General features: G+C 50.0%; 1 protein-coding gene across 1 annotated transcript in view; it reads left to right on the plus strand.

Annotated features, from left to right (window-relative positions):
- Window positions 1-368: 368 nt before the first annotated feature.
- MCTP2 (multiple C2 and transmembrane domain containing 2) overlaps window positions 369-16,057 on the plus strand; it is a 105,120-nt gene continuing 89,431 nt past the window's right edge. Inside the window, exon 1 of the mRNA XM_036411842.2 lies at window positions 369-389. The gene's annotated coding sequence lies outside the window, so the exon portion shown is untranslated. The remainder of the gene's footprint in view (window positions 390-16,057) is intronic.

A 16,057-nucleotide genomic window follows, 5' to 3' on the forward strand; every position in this document is an offset into this window, starting at 1 on the left:
CCTCGCCCGCCTTTGAACTACAGCGCCAGGGAACTGCAGTCCCCTGTCTGGGCCCTTCCCTTCGGGCACACCTTCCTTCCCCAGGAGCCAGCCCAGGCTGCGGGGCTGCCATCACCCTCCCCCCTGCGCCCCAGGAGCGCCCCAACCCAGCCTGGCGCATCCTGCAGCCGCTGGAGCTGGAGCGAAGGTGACGCGGCGCCTCCTCCCCGGAGGCGGGGCTGCCCGCGGGGCCCGGAGAAGCGGGGCGGCCCCGGCGGTGCCCCCGCCCCGCCGCGTCCGGACCTGGGAGGCCACGGCGGCGCAGGCCCCGGGCACGCGAGGGGCGCACGGAGCCCCCGGTGCAGCCGGGACGCGGCCCGGACCCCGATCCCGGACCCGGACCCGGACAGGTGAGGGCGGGGTGGGGCGCGGCTCACCTGGGCACGGGGTCCCCCCAGCTCCCTCCTGCGGGCTGGCCGCCCCTCTCCGCCCCAGGGGGGGGCGCGGGGACCGGGCAGGGGCTCGGGGATCCCCCGCCGGGGAGTTGCAGGCTCCGGCCGGGCGGTGCGGAGCGCGGGTGGCGGGGACCCGGGCGCGGGTGCCCGGAGCGCACGCGGCGGGCAGCGGGCACCTGCCCTGCGCTGGAGGGGACACATCGGGGCTCCGGCGGCTGCGGGGGAGCCATCGCCACCTCCACCTCCACCTGCACCTGCACCGAGGGGACCCTCCAGAGGTCAGCCCCGCGCTTGGGTGGGGGGGTATCCGATGCGGGGATGCCACTCCGGTCTCCCCCTCCCACCCCCCCAGACCTTGGCTCAGCGCCTCCAGAGCAGAAAGCCTTGCCTTTGGGGACTCCAAAGATTAGTCACATTAGTAAGAGAAAATGGGCCAAAATCGGTGAGGCTCAGTGGATAGAGCGTCGGCTTGAGGACTGAAGGGTCCCGGGTTCGATTCCGGTCAAGGGCATGGACCTTGGTTGGGGGCACATCCCCAGTGGGGGGGGCGTGCAAGAAGCAGTTGGTCAATGTTTCTAACTCTCTATCCCTCTCTCTTCCTCTCTGTAAAAAAAATCAATAAAAAATATTTAAAAAAATAAATAAAGAAAAGAGAAAGGGGGAAAAAAAAGAAGCGATGGTGGTTAAGCTGAGGCAATTGCTTCCGCAGTGAGTGCCCAGGCAGACTGGCTATTTGTTAGGCAAATAGCGCGCGGGTGGCTTGTGCAAAGGGTATTTCTCCAAAGCGGGTTGGAACCTGCGAGCCAGGTGTGAGGGTTCCAGCTGCGGCCAGATGCTTCCCTGATTGCTCTCGGAGGTGACCTCTGCGGAGAGAGGGCAGGTCCAGGGGCCGGACAGCTCAGAGGACCTGCCTCGGGGGCATCCGGAGTCGCCTACAGGGCCGGGGAGTGTGGTTTCCACTTGCGTGCATTTCCCACCTGGGCCAGCAGCCTTTCCATTGAACAAATATTTGTTGTGCGTGTGTTGGGGGGCAGGGGGAGGAGGGGGGGCCTCTGAGCCAGCCAGGAGGATGTTGACACAAAGGGGTGGGTCAGGGCACTCCTTCCGCACAGGTGGAGGTGAAGAGAGACCTAGGAAGGGCTCGCTGAGCCTCTGCTTCTTGGACGTTGCAAGAATCGAAGGTCATAAGTCTTGAGAGGCAGGGAGAAGTACAGCTAAGAAGGTCATGGTCAGGCCTGGCATTCAAAGGGACAGGGAGGATCCAAACCACCCTCACATAAGGTTTAAAGTAGGGGTGTCGAACTCAATCAGAGAAGGGGCCAAAATCTAAAATCCAGCCTAAATCGCGGGCCGAATGGTTTACTGAACAGTCATAAACTGTCATTGTGATGGAAACGCAGCGGAGTGCAGTGATGACAGCGCGGTGCGGGCCACATTGCAAGGCCTGGCGGGACGGATTTGGCCCGCGGGCCTTGTGTTTGACACATGTGGTTTAAAGCATCGACCCTCTTTGCCCAGGGCCCAAATGAGGCCCTTTATTTCTGTTGCATGAAATAGGCAAGGTAGGTATTATTATTATTATTATTTTTAATATATTTTATTGATTTTTTTACAGAGAGGAAGAGAGAGGGATAGAGTTAGAAACATTGACCAGAGAGAATCATCGATCAGCTGCCTCCTGCACACCCCCTACTGGGGATGTGCCCAAAACCAAGGTACATGCCCTTGACCGGAATCGAACCTGGGACCTTTCAGTCCGCAGGCTGACGCTCTATCCACTGAGCCAAACCAGTTTCGGCAAGGTAGATATTCTCACTCTCCCTGTACAGAAGGGAAACCGAGGCAGGAAAGAGGCAGGCCCTTGGTCCCGGGTAACTGGCAGACCTGGGCATGGACTGTGGGTATTTCTGATTGTGGGACCCGTGCCTCTTCTCTGTGCCATGCTGCTTTGGATGGCACATCTGGCAGATGGCATGGCAGGGAGAATTTACATTTACCTTCGCCACCTGTCCACACGCTGGGAGTTAAAGTTTAACTTCATGAATAAAATGAGCACTTTTTAAATTTTTATTCTATTCCTGAAGTGAAAGCATCACCAGTCTGGGGCAAGAAGGATAGCTGTTTTTAATCAGAAGATGTATTCTGTGTCTTCCTTCACCTGTTTTCAAGGCCCTCACATATGTATTCCTTGTGTATCATGCATTGAAGTCACAGTGGATTTTCATATTATCCGTGTGCTTGATCTGATTCAGCCTGACTTATATCATATCTGTAAATTTGCACTGTGTAGATGCTCTATATAAATCAACTTGATTTTACATCATGTATATTTATATATAACTAACATAAACATATACAAGTTATAAGTTTATATATACAAGTTATAAGTTTAGGTAAGTTATATAAATCAGCTTGACTTTACATAATTCACCTTGATTTTTTTCCATAGCTTCCGGGTGAATAGAGGAAAGAACATTTGGGTTTGCGTAAAAATCTAGAATCAGATATTGATAACGACAGCTAATACGAAAGGATGTAGCCATTTTCCATTAAATCTATCTCTGGAAAGCTAGACTGCTAAACTTACTTGGAAAGAAATCCTAAGATCCCTGATTTAGTCTGTAACAACCCACAATTTCTTTACGTGCATGTACACCCCAAAAGCGATTTTCCAGCTGAAAGGGCTGTATTGTATGGGATGAATATGAAAATAGGGCTTAGCATTTTAATATCTCCTGCTTCTTAGACCCTTCCATATCATCATCGCTGATAAAATTTGAGGGATTTTACATTTAAACTAGAGGCCCAATGCTCAAAATGTTTATAATGGGGTTTGGCAGGTGGTTCTGCTGATGGTCTAATTAGCATATTAGCTCTTAATTTTATAGGATTAGCAGCAGGAGTTGAAGAAAGTGGTTCTTGTCCAAGCAAATTTTTATGCCTGTGTTGGGAGAATCAGACAAGGCTGTCCTGCCTGGATCTTGCTTTTGGCCGTGACCTTGATAACACACCTTGAACTCTCCTTTAGAAGCTTTTGAAATCCTGCCTGGAAGGAAGGTGTTTATAAAGGTGTGATTGGGCCCTAGCTGGTGTGGCTCGGTGGATACAGTGTCAGCCTGCAGAATGAAGGGTCCTGGGTTCCATTCCCAATGGGGGGTGTGCAAGAGGCAGCCGATCCATGATTCTCTGTCAGCACTGATGTTTCTCTCTCTCTCTCCCTTCCTCTCTGAAGTCAATTAAAAAAATATATATATATAATATATGGTAGGAAAGAAAAAAAGGTATGCTGGCTTGGTTAAGATGCTGTCATTGCCGAAACCGGTTTGGCTCAGTTAATAGAGCGTCGGCCTGCGGACTGAAAGGTCCCAGGTTCGATTCCCGTCAAGGGCATGTACCTTGGTTGCGGGCGCATCCCCAGTAGGAGGTGTGCAGGAGGCAGCTGATCGATGATTCTCTCTCATCCACGTTTCTAGCTCTCTACCCCTCTCTCTCCCTCTCTGTGAAAAATCAATTTAAAAAAAAGATGCTGTCATTGGAGGGCAGGGTGAGTGACGAACTGGAGAAAACTCAACAAGCCACAGAGGAGGGGTGTGAACCGGATGGGCCCGGGTTTTGGGAGCCCTCAGTGGCAGACACCCGAAACTAATACGAAATAACCTTGAGTGGAAACTGGAATGGAAGGGGAAAAAAAAATGCGTTTAAGGTAAATCACACATTTAAGGCTTTCATCCTCTCCTGGGAAAAAACACTACAAAATTAGTGATGACCGGGAATCCTCTGCAGAAAGAGAAAGAGATGACAGATCGCGGGAGGGCTCCGTCTGTGAGATCTTTGTGGGCGATTTACTAGAAATGCTTACCAAGAGGGCTTCCTGACTGCAGCTGCGCTTCCCCTGCCCCCAAGGCTCTTGGCCTGGGTAGGGGTGGGGGTGGGGGTGGGGAGTGGGCCCAGCCTGTGCCTAGGAGAAGCTGGAAGCCAGGCTCCACCCCCTTGCAAGAGTGACAGGTGCCTGGAGGCAGAGGACTCAGGGCCCATTGCTCACAGAGGGGACTGCTAGCTGGGGCGGAGGGACATGGGCCCTGGGGCACTTCCTGTCCAGCCAGCAGTTCTGAGACAAGGCCCCCGGGCTGGTCCCCAGGTGGCTGGCTCTCCAGGGGTGCCTTGGGCTCCCCGTCACCTTTGGTGGAGGGTCCCCTGTGTCCCAGGCACTGAGTCCCCCGAGTCCCCATTGCCTGGTCTCACGGAGCTGCTTTATTTTATTATTTTATTTTATTATTATTATTTTTAATATATATCTTATTAATTTTTTTAATATATGTTATTAATTTTTTCTGGTCTCACGGAGCTGCTTTATTTTATTTTATTATTATTATTTTAAATATATTATTGATTTTTTTAAATATAGATTTATTTTATTGATTTTTTTTACAGAGAGGAAGGGAGAGGGATAGAGAGTTAGAAACATCGATCAGCTGCCTCCCGCACACCCCCCCACCGGGGATGTGCCCGCAACCAAGGTACATGCCCTTGACCGGAATCGAACCCGGGACCCTTCAGCCCGCAGGCCGACGCTCTACCCATTGAGCCACACCGGTTCCGGCTTATTTTATTATTTTATTTATTTATTTTTATTTATTTTTATTTATTTCAGAGAGGGAAGGAGAGGGGGAGAGAAAAACATCCATGATGAGAGAGAATCATGGATCGGCTGCCTCCTGCACGCCCCCCCTACTGGGGATGGAGCCCGCAATAAGGGCATATGCCCTGAGCGGGAATCGAACCCTGACCTCCAGGATCATAGCTCAAGGCTCAACCACTGAGCCACACTGGCCGGGCTCACAGAGCTGGTTGCCCTGAGCACCGTGCAGTGTTTGGAGAGCCCCCGGGTGTGTGAAGGGCCCTGGGCATTGGAGCTACCCCTACCCCGACCACGGGTGCAGTGAGGCCCTCCTTGTTTCCCAGTGTGCCTCCCGAACCCCAGCACCCACACGCCTGAGGTTACCCGGTTGGAAATGTATGTCCTCGGCCCCACCCCAGCCCCGGGTCGGAAACTCTGCGCGTGGGCGACCTGAGTTGTCCCAGAGGCCTTCCTTCCAGATGGTTCTGTGGCTATAGCCCACGGGAACCTCGGCCCCTCCCCCGGTGGAGAGGGCAGGGAGGGAAGAAGATGACTACTGGGCTAACCGGTCATGATGGCGATAAGAGTTATCATTTACATTCCTGTCCCTGGCATTCCGTGGGCGTGGCCGGGCATTGTGCTAAGGATTATTATCGATAGCTCTTTTATTTTTATTATTATTATTTTTTTAATGTAGTTTATTGATTTTTTACAGAGAGGAAGAGAGAAAGATAGAGAGTTAGAAACATCGATGAGAGAGAACCATTGATCAGCTGCCTCTTGCACACCTCCTCCTGGGGATGTGCCCGCAACCAAGGTACATGCCCTTGACCGGAATCGAACCTGGGACCCTTCAGTCCGCAGTCTGAAGCTCTATCTTCTGAGCCAAACCGGCTTCGGCGATTATTAGCTCTTTTAATCGTTATCTCTGGTCACCTTCAATTCCACGTGGGGAAACTGAGGCACAGAGACGGGAAGGGGCGTGTCCCAGGTGCCAGGGCTGTAAGAATCCTGGATTCAGGCCGGCTGGGCCCTCTCCGGCAGGCAGCCTCCCCCGGGCACTGGTCCTGTGTTGGAACTTGGGCCGAGGTCTGGAAGGCAGGCCTGAGGCTGATGGAATGGGGAACCAAGCTGGCTCCGTCACTTGCTCACTTTTTGGGGTTCGCATACTTTCCTTTAGGGACACACTGCCGGGATCTCCGAGGGGAAGGGCGTTCTGTCATTTCCTCCCGCCTGCAAATCTTCCAAGTTTCACAAGCAGCGGGCACGATTGCATACAGCTCGTTGCACCACAGTGAGTGGCCCTCCCTGTATGACCATGGGCTGCCCGGGGTTTCCCAGTGGTTGGCTGTGGCCCATGGCCTCGTTTCAGAATGCCATGCCTTCACCCCCTCCCAGGGCACAGGGCACTTGAAGGTGAAGGTGTACGCATTTTTAAAAATATTTCTTATTTTTATTGATCTCAGAGAGGAAGGGAGAGGGAGAGAAAAACATCTGTGATGAGAGAGAATCATGGGTCGGCTGCCTCCTGCACGCCCCCCACTGGGGATCGAGCCCGCAACCTGGGCCTGTGGCCCTTGACCAGAATGGAACTGGGGATCCTTCAGTCCACAGGCCGGCGCTCTATCCACTGAGCCACACCAGCCAGGGCCGTGAAAGTGTGTTTTGAAAGAGCCTAGAAGAACTGTGACTTGCATTCTCAGTCATTTATTTTTTTCTGAAAGAAATAGTTATCATCCTGCCGAAACCAGTGTGGCTCAGTGGATAGAGCATCGGCCTGAGGACTGAAGGGTCCCGGGTTCGATTCCGGTCAAGGGCATGTGCCTTGGTTGCGGGCACATCCCCAGTTGGGGGTGTGCAAGAGGCAGCTGGTCGATGATTCTCTCTCGTCGATGTTTCTAACTCTCTATCACTCTCTCTTCCTCTCTGTAAAAAAAAAAAAAAAAAAAAAAAAAAAAAAAAAAAATCAATAAAATATATTAAAAAAAAAAGAAAAAGAAAATAGTTATCATCCCCACGTCTGTACATTTATCACAGAGTAGCCGCAATCATGTCAGAGAGCCTGAGGAAGAGAATAGAGCTGTGGCTACAAGCATAGAGGTGAGTCTTTGGGGGTGAAAATCAGGTGACCCTGTCTTCTGCCTCAGTTGACAAATGTGTAGGCAAACATTCATTTGAGCGTATGGCCGGGGGCAGAGTTTAATGCTGAGAGTACCAGCTGTCTCGTCAGTGCTGTCCCTCACTCACGGGGTCATTAGTCGCTGGCCTGGCTGTGCCAGGAGGTACCTGTTAGGCACCGGAGCAAATACGGTGTAACCAGATGGACTTGATCCTTCGACCAGGGAATCACGAGCTGGGCAGTGATTTGGGTTTCTGGGTCAGATGTGTCGGCGGGAGAGGAGTTAAGAAGTTACCAGAGCCCGGCCAGGGTGGCTCAGTGGTGAGCATCGAACTATGAACCAGGAGGTCACGGTTGGATTCCCGGTCAGGGCACATGCCTGGGTTGCGGGCTCCATCCCCATCACGAAGCGTTGGTCACTGATTGATCACTGATTCTCTCTCATCACTGATGTTTCTGTCTCTCTCTCTCTCTTCCTTTCCCCTCCTCTTTGAAATCAATAAAAAAAATTATTTTTTTTAAGGAAGAGTTTTAGTTTGGTAGCAATGGCCGGATGACCCCACGGGAGAGGGGGTGGGTGGACAGTTGGCTGGGCTAAGGGTCTGCCGCCCAGAAAGGGGTTGGCCATACAGGGATCCGGGGGAACTGGTCTTGGATGGTCCCTGAAAAATGGACTATCAACCAGTTGACTAATTCAGCTGGCATGACAATGGAATGAGGCCATGGATTGAATAATATCCACAATTGAAGGTTGCGGACTCTCAGGAGAGGGCCAGGTGAGAAGCAGGTCGCCTGGGACATGTGGACGATGCTCCCAGCCAGGCAGCGGAGGGACTAGGGGAAGGGGGGCGGAGGGAGGAGGGAAAGAAGGTTTACATCCGCTCATGCTTGTGGGTGGGGAGGAATGGCCACTCCCTCTGGCCTGTCTGCCTCTGACAGCCCAGCTGGGGTGTGGGAGGCAGCCCTTAGCGTGCAGAGGCAAACACCGCAGGCCAGCCAAGGCCGGCTGGTGGAAAGCTGGTTTTCAGAATTGTTGACGTTTTTGATTGATTGATTGATTTTAGAGAGAGAGATAGACACTTGTCCCACTTGAGGATGCGTTTATTGGTTGCATTTTTTTTAACTCCTTTTTTTTTTGTATTATATATATTATTGGCTTCTTTTTATAATATTATATATGGCTTCTTTTCCCTCTATCGACCCCTCCCCAGCCACTCCCACCCCCCAGGACAAGCCCCCGGCGCCCCAGGGTCCGTGTCCATTGGTTATGCTCATATGCATGCCTACAAGTCCTTTGGTTGATTTCTCATTGGTTGCTTCTATGTGGCCTGACTGGGGATTGAACCCACAACCTTGGTGCATGGGGATGATGCTCTCTCTAATCCAGTGTTTCCCAAAGTGTGGTACGCGGACCCCCAGGGGTACGGGAAGAGTTTGGTGGGGATATGCACTGCACCGTGCTTAGCTGCGCCTCATTCTGCGTTCTCATGAGGACGAGGGGTCCTCAGTGTCACGAAAATGATAGAAGGGGGACACCTGTGTCAAACGTTTGGGAAACACTGCTTGAGTACTCGGCCAAAGCCTGCTTTTCAGAATCTGAGCCCATATCACTGTCACAAGGTCAAATGCTTGCCATCCATCCTCTTCATTTCTTTTGTCTTTTATTAGAAACACTCCCTTGTCATTTATGTTCATCGTAAATTAATCCTATTCTCTTATATACACTGAGTAGCCCATGTTATTATGACCTCTGAACGCATAATAATCTGGCCACTTCGTGTGTGTGTGTGTGTGTGTGTGTGTGTGTGTGTGTGTATGTGTGTATTAGAGGCCCGGTGCATGAATTTGTGCATGGGTGGGGTCCAGCCAGCCTGGCCCAGGGGGAGGGGACATGGGTGGTTGGCCGGCCTGCCTGCTGGTGAAACTCCTGGTCAATGGGGAGTTTCATATTAGCCTTTTATTATATGTTGCATATTACCTTTTATTATATAGGATACGCACTGAGTGGCCAGATTATTATGCGTTCAGAGATCATCGGGCCACTCCGTGTATAATTGCTGGGTGGTTGTTTCGGAGGAACTGAAAGTTTAGGATAGACTATTTCCACTCTGTCTCTCGAAAGGCAGCTAATAAACAGGCGTATTCATGAGAACACTCACCTGCAGACTGATCAGGGAAATTAAAAAGAAAGGACTCAACCTATTTGTGTGGCCGTGACCGTGTCCGAGTCCAACCGGGCTCCCAGGTGACAGTGCACAAAACAGAAAAGCAAACAAAACACCCCAAACCAAACCAGAAGCAAACAAACAAAAATAATTCTTGTGTAATTCTTCTTCTTCTTTTTGTGGTGGTTGGGGAACTATTTTTAGCATGACGAAAGAGGTGGGGTTGAGCCTGCAGACTTAGGTAATAGATGGGGAAAGCACACCATTGCCTGAATGACAACCGCCAACAGTATTGGTATATTAGAGGCCCGGTGCACGAAATTGGTGCACGGGGAGGGTCCCCAGGCCTGGCTGGCGATCAGAGCCAATGGGGGCCTCCTGGCTGCCGGCCGGGGCCTTCCTTTGTTCCTCCCCAGCCCTGTGGTCTGCACACATCATAGCAAGCCATAGAACTCTCCATCTCCTGGCTGACTCCTGCGGGGACACTTTGCATATTAGCCTTTTATATACACAGAGTGGCCAGATGATGATGATCTCTGAACGCATCATCATCATCTGGCCACTCAGGGTATATCCTATAGAATAAAAGGCTAATATGCAAATTGTCCCCTCCACCAGGAGTTCGACCAGCAGGCAGGCTGGCCAACCGCCCATGTCCCCTCCCCCTGGCCAGGCTGGCTGGATCCCACTCGTGCACAAATGCATGCCCCGGTGTGTGTGTGTGTGTGTGTGTGTGTGTGTGTGTGTGTGTAGATTATTATGCGTTCAGAGATCATAATAAATAATAATCTGGCCACTCAGTGTATATAGAAGTGTGTGCCCAATGTAAAATATTTTACAAAATTTACCCTATCCAGTTTGGCTCAGTGGACTGAAGGGTCCCGGGTTCGATTCCAGTCAAGGGCACATTCCTCGGTTGCAGGCTTGATCCTGGGCTCCTGTGGGAGGCAGCCAGTTGATGTGTCTCTCTCACATTGATGTTTCTCTCTTTCTCTCTCTCCCCCTCCCTTCCACTCGCTCTAAAAATCAATGGAAAAATATCCTCGGGTAAAGATTAAAAAAAATAAATAAAATTAGCTCTGTAGTCTGGAAATGATTACTGGGGCCAGCTCTTCAGCCTCCTGCGGTCCCCCCTGGAACCAGTCAGAGCCCAGAGGCGCCGGAGGCCCCCTTATCCTCCCACGTGGCCAGTTGGTAACACAGTCTGTCCCGTAACATGTGTCTGCACGTCCTGGCCTCCGGGACATGTCTTTCTGGAATCTTCTTGGCCGTTGCTGGAACATAGAAGTCTCTCCATCTCTGGAGCCATTCCCTGCCCCCTGCGGCCTCAGGGTTCCCCCTTCCTTCCCCCCGCTGCTGCTGTGTTTGCGAGCACTTTCTCCGACGTGGCTGAGCGTGTTGAACTTTGCAGGAGGCCTGCCCGGAAGTTGCTGTCAGCCACGTAGGCCTGTCCAAACAGGTAGCTTCCGCTGACATTTCCTCCGTTCTCTCAAGCACCCCCCGAGCTGGCGGGGAGGCTGGCAGGGCGAGCCAAGAACAAGAGCTGGTCCCTGTGCTAATATTGAAGCAGGAGACAGAACCGGGACCGTCCATGACGAATCCTTTTTTCTTTTCTTTTATTACTATTATTCAACCACCCATCTATATTGTTTGCTTTTCGCAGCTTCCCGTTGAAACCTTTGCAATAAGGTCATGTCATTTATTCGCCACATTCGTACAGTTGTGACCATTAACATCCCAGGATGGAAAACGAACGTGTTTTTGTTCAGCAGCTTAAAAAAAAAAAAAGAAAAAGAAAGAAAGAAAGAAAGAAAAGAAAAGAAAGAAAATCCGGTGTTTTAGCTCACGGGAGGGTTGAAATCAAACATGTGCTTGGAACCCGGTTCTTCACGGTCGGAAGAACAGTTTCCTTTCCCCTTCAGTAGCTCCCGCTTCAGAGTGCAGAATCAGGGTGGCACGTGTGCGCACAGACTGGGGCAGCGCAGGTGGGGGTGTCGGGGGGAGAGAGGGGGGGATGTGACAGAGAGCTTTGGATGCCTCTGTTGCAGATCGCTGACAACGGATGCTTTCTTCCTAGCATTCAGATGCTCATGTGGTTCCTTTCTCATTGCTTCATGGATATCTAAATCCCATTTTTTTTCTTGTTATTATTAGTATTGTTTTTTTTTTATTGGTGAAGACACTGGTTTTATTTTATTTTATATGTCATGCTAACTTTTATTTTATTTATTTTTTTTTTGCATTTTTATTTTTTTTATTAAATTATTATCTGTTTTCTTATTATATTTTAATCTTTTTATTTATTTATTTATTTAATTATTACGGATTAAGGTATTACATGTGTCCATATCCCTCCCCATTACCCCCCCACCCCCACCCCACTCCCATACCTGCCCTCACCCCCCACTGTCTTGCGTCCATTGCTTATGCTTATATGCACGCATACATTAACCTTTGTACTATTCTGTGCTCCTTTCAAGTCCAATGCACCCATGATTCCAATGTCATCCAAAAGGTGTGTCTTTTGAGTTTTTTTCCTGTGTTTATTTGTTTTTTTTTTAATAGTTTATTTTATTTTATTATTATTGGTTTCAGAGAGGAAGGGAGAGGGAGAAACATCCATGATGAGAGAGAATCCTGGACCACCTGCCTCCTGCACACCCCCAGTGGGGTCCAGCCCGCCACCCAGGCCTGTGCCCTTGACCCTGTTCCAACCTTGGCAGGGGAAAGCCAACCCTGAGAGTTCATTCAGAAGAGGAACTCGCCCAGTTGGTGATAGACGGGGCCCAACTCAACCTTATCTCCTGTAGGTTTCGCACCTGCAGCCGTGGGTGGCATAACTACGGTGAGCCGGGAGCACCAAAAAGGGAAAGTCCTTTTGTTTCTGGAAACATGGCCATTGGAGGGATATTTATGGTCATTTCTGCATATTGACCTTTCCTGGTGCTGTGCTCCCCTCAGCGCTTCCATTCCCCGGGTGTTATTTATGATGTCACAGCTAAATCACGGCTTCCGATCAGCAGATACATGGGTTTGTTTTATTTATTTTTTATTTTTTAATATATATTTTATTGATTTTTTTACAGAGAGGAAGGCAGAGGGATAGAGAGTTAGAAACATCAATGAGAGAGAAACATCCATCAGCTGCCTCTTGCACACCCCCTTCTGGGGATGTGCCCGCAACCATGGTCCATGCCCTTGACCCAGATTGAACCTGGGACCGTTCAGTCCGCAGGCTGACGCTCTACCCACTGAGCCACACCGGTTTTGACCATGGGTTCGTTTTAATGGTGTGAGTGTGAGTAAAGCTCTAATTATGAGTGACTCAGCTCTCAAAGGAGATGCAAATCTTTTTATTTTATTTTATTTTCCTACCTTTGCCTCCTCACCTGGGCGTGTGCACAGATGTCCTGTGTGTTTGCTGTTGAAAATGCAAATTGAATGAAAGCGCTTGAGGGAAGCACCATCCTGCAATTTGTAGATGTTAAGAGAAAACTCGAGACAAATGAGATCATTGTTGAAATGAATGCTCCCCACCCTCTGGGGGGAGGTGACGGCAGTATTTACCGAAAACCCTGTTTAAATCACACTTGAACTTTTTTTTTTTCTTTCTAAAAACAAGCATCTTGTCTATTTGGGCTTGTCTGGCGGGTATTCTATTCATTCCCGATACTTCTCTCTGAAAGGAGAGACGTGGTTCTGAAAATAGGCATTTGCCTGCAGGGAAACACGTGATCTTTTCTGAGGATTGCAGGTTGGGGTTATATTTCCAGCAGATTAAAGGGGTGAATGGGCCAAGCGCTTTTGAAATGGCCCCCATTCTTTCTGTCATAATGCAGCCAGTCAGCGGGCACACCCAACGGGAGTGTACATTATTTCCTTATGAATTATGCACCTGTGCTGTGGTACCGATATTACATATATTATTAAACAGACACACACACATACACACACACACACACACACACACACACACAAAGGGGAAATAAAAGGACGCAGTAGGTCAGTCGGCATGGAAGTTCCAGTATTTTCTATGCAAATCCCGTGGTGTGCTGGCCCTCTCCCGGCCTGCTCATGGTTTGTAGTATCTCAATAAAAATGAACTGGGAAAGGGGCAAGATGCAGTGTTTAAATGTCCCATTTATTTATTTATTAAATATATTTTATTGATTTTTTTTTTACAGAGAGGGAGAGAGAGGGATAGAGAGCTAGAAACATCAATGAGAGAGAAACATCCATCAGCTGCCTCCTGCACACCCCCCACTGGGGATGTGCCCGCAACCAAGGTACGTGCCCTTGTCCTGGATCGAACCCGGGACCTTTCAGTTCCCAGGCCGACGCTCTATCCATTGAGCCACACCGGTTTCGGCTGGGGCTGAATCTTTACTTATATACATGTATTTAAGGCAGAGTTTGGCCCATCAGTCCACAATAGTAAGCAACTGAGTTATCCATATTCAACTTGCCTTTTTATTTTGCTTTTATTTACCACTACCACCAAAAAAATAACTCTCCACCCAGAAGGTGAGGAAAATAATAAAGTGGCCAAGTTCTCCAGTAGGAAAAGGTGGAGGGGAGGGCAGGTTAAACTACCCTGTTTCCCCGAAAATAAGACATCCTCCGAAAATAAGACCTAGCGCATGGAAAGACAAGACATCCCCTGAAAATAAGACCTAGCGCAACTTTGGGAGAAAAAAATTAATATAAGACACTGTCTTATTTTCGGGGAAACAGGTAGTAGGCCGTTAGGGAGAGATGAACTCTCAGTTTAGCCGGAGTTCAAACGAGTCCCGAAAAAGCAAGGCCTGATCCTCAGTCTCTCAGAGATAAAAGCAATTGCTTAGGAGGTGTGCCTGCTATTTTTAGAGCAACCGTTTTTGTTTTTTTTTTTCTGGCTGTTTCACGGGATCTCTTGATGTTCAGATGCCTGATATGCTGATCTGTACTCTATTTTTTATTTTTTAAATATATTTTTATTGATGTCAGAGAGGAAGGGAGAGGGAGAGAGAGGGAGAGATAGAATCATGGATCGGCTGCCTCCTGCACGCCCCACACTCGGGATCGAACCCCCAGCCCGGGCATGTGCTGTGAATTGAACCGTGACCTCCTGGTTCATAGGTTGATGCTCTACCACTGAGCCACACCGGCCGGGCCAGTCAAACAGTTACTAATTGAGCACTGTGCCGTTAGCATCCAGAAGCTTGTGCCGTTAGCATCCAGAGTATGGCATCTGCCTAACTCTAACCATGATCGTCCCCTCACCATGACCACCTATGTCCATCTTCTCTTCTAGTCCAGCTGTCAGAAAGTCATCTAACCTGTGGCCTCCATGTCTTCCTTTCCCCCGCTTCCCTTTTGGACCGATTTCAGTCAGATCTCCTACCCCCTAAAGCCCCCCAAACAGATCCCACCACGATCGCCAGTCGTCTCTGTTGCACCTCACCGGTGGGCTCAGGACTGATGGCAGCGAACCTGCAAACGTGTGATGTCCTTGACCACTTCCTTCACAGAACGCCCTTCCTCCCTTCCGGCTTTGATGTGTCAAGATGACACCCGCTCCCCAGCTGTTATAGTTATTGTTGTTTTTTAAATATACTTTATTGATTTTTTTTTTTTTTAGAGAGGAAGGGAGAGGGATAGAGAGTCAGAAACATCCACGAGAGAGAAACATCCATCCGCTGCCTCCTGCACCCTCCCCACTGGGGATGTGCCCGCAACCAAGGTCCATGCCCTTGACCGGAGTCGAACCCGGGACCCTTGAGTCCGCAGGCCGACGCTCTATCCATTGAGCCACACCGGTCAGGGCTGTTGTAGTTATTTTAAATTTTTTTTTTTTTTTAAATATATATTTTATTGATTTTGTACAGAGAGGAAGAGAGAGAGATAGAGAGTTAGAAACATCGATGAGAGAGAGTCATCGATCAGCTGCCTCTTGCACACCCCCCACTGGGGATATGCCCGCAACCAAGGCACATGCCCTTGACCGGAATCGAACCCGGGTCCCTTCAGTCCCCAAGCCGACGCTCTATCCATTGAGCCAAACCGGTCTCGGCTTTAAATTTTTTTTTAGTCTCCTTTGCACGCTGTTCCTACTTGAGCAGACTGTGCCGGGCTGGAGTTCCTTCAGGCTCATTCATTCCCGTCTTTACAGTTTTATGCTCCTCTCGGTATTCCCACGCCTCCGTCTCTGCCAAGTCTGTCTCTGATAGACCCGGCCTCCCTCTTAGCGCCGCTGTCACGGGCCCCACTGCCAGCTCGGCCTTTCCACTTGAACTTCCCGAACACAAAGAAGCCAGCACCGAGCCCAGAATAGCCTTCTACACGGGACGCCTGAGCGGACGGCCCTCGTGCTTGCTCTCCAGGGGGGCTGGGCTCAATCCGGGCACCTCCCTCTGTCTCATTCTCCTCACGGAGTTCTGTCAACTCAACGTCATGGCTATGTCTCAGAACCTGTCCTCCTTTCTTTGCGGATAGGACAAGGAGGAAGATGAAGATCATGGATCTAATCAACATAGTCTTTCATTTTCAATGAGTTGGCATGCCCAGAGCCCAGCAGCTGCAGAATTAACTGTGAGCTGTGCCGGTGTGGCTCAGTGGATGGAGCGTCGGCCTGCGGACTGAGGGGTCCCAGGTTCGATTCCGGTCAAGGGCATGTACCTCGATTGCGGGTTCCTCCTGGGGTTTATACAGGAGGCAACCAATCCATGTGTTTCTTTCACAT

This window comes from Pipistrellus kuhlii, unplaced genomic scaffold (assembly GCF_014108245.1).
Source record: "Pipistrellus kuhlii isolate mPipKuh1 unplaced genomic scaffold, mPipKuh1.p scaffold_m20_p_42, whole genome shotgun sequence".
Classification (NCBI taxonomy): domain Eukaryota; kingdom Metazoa; phylum Chordata; class Mammalia; order Chiroptera; family Vespertilionidae; genus Pipistrellus; species Pipistrellus kuhlii.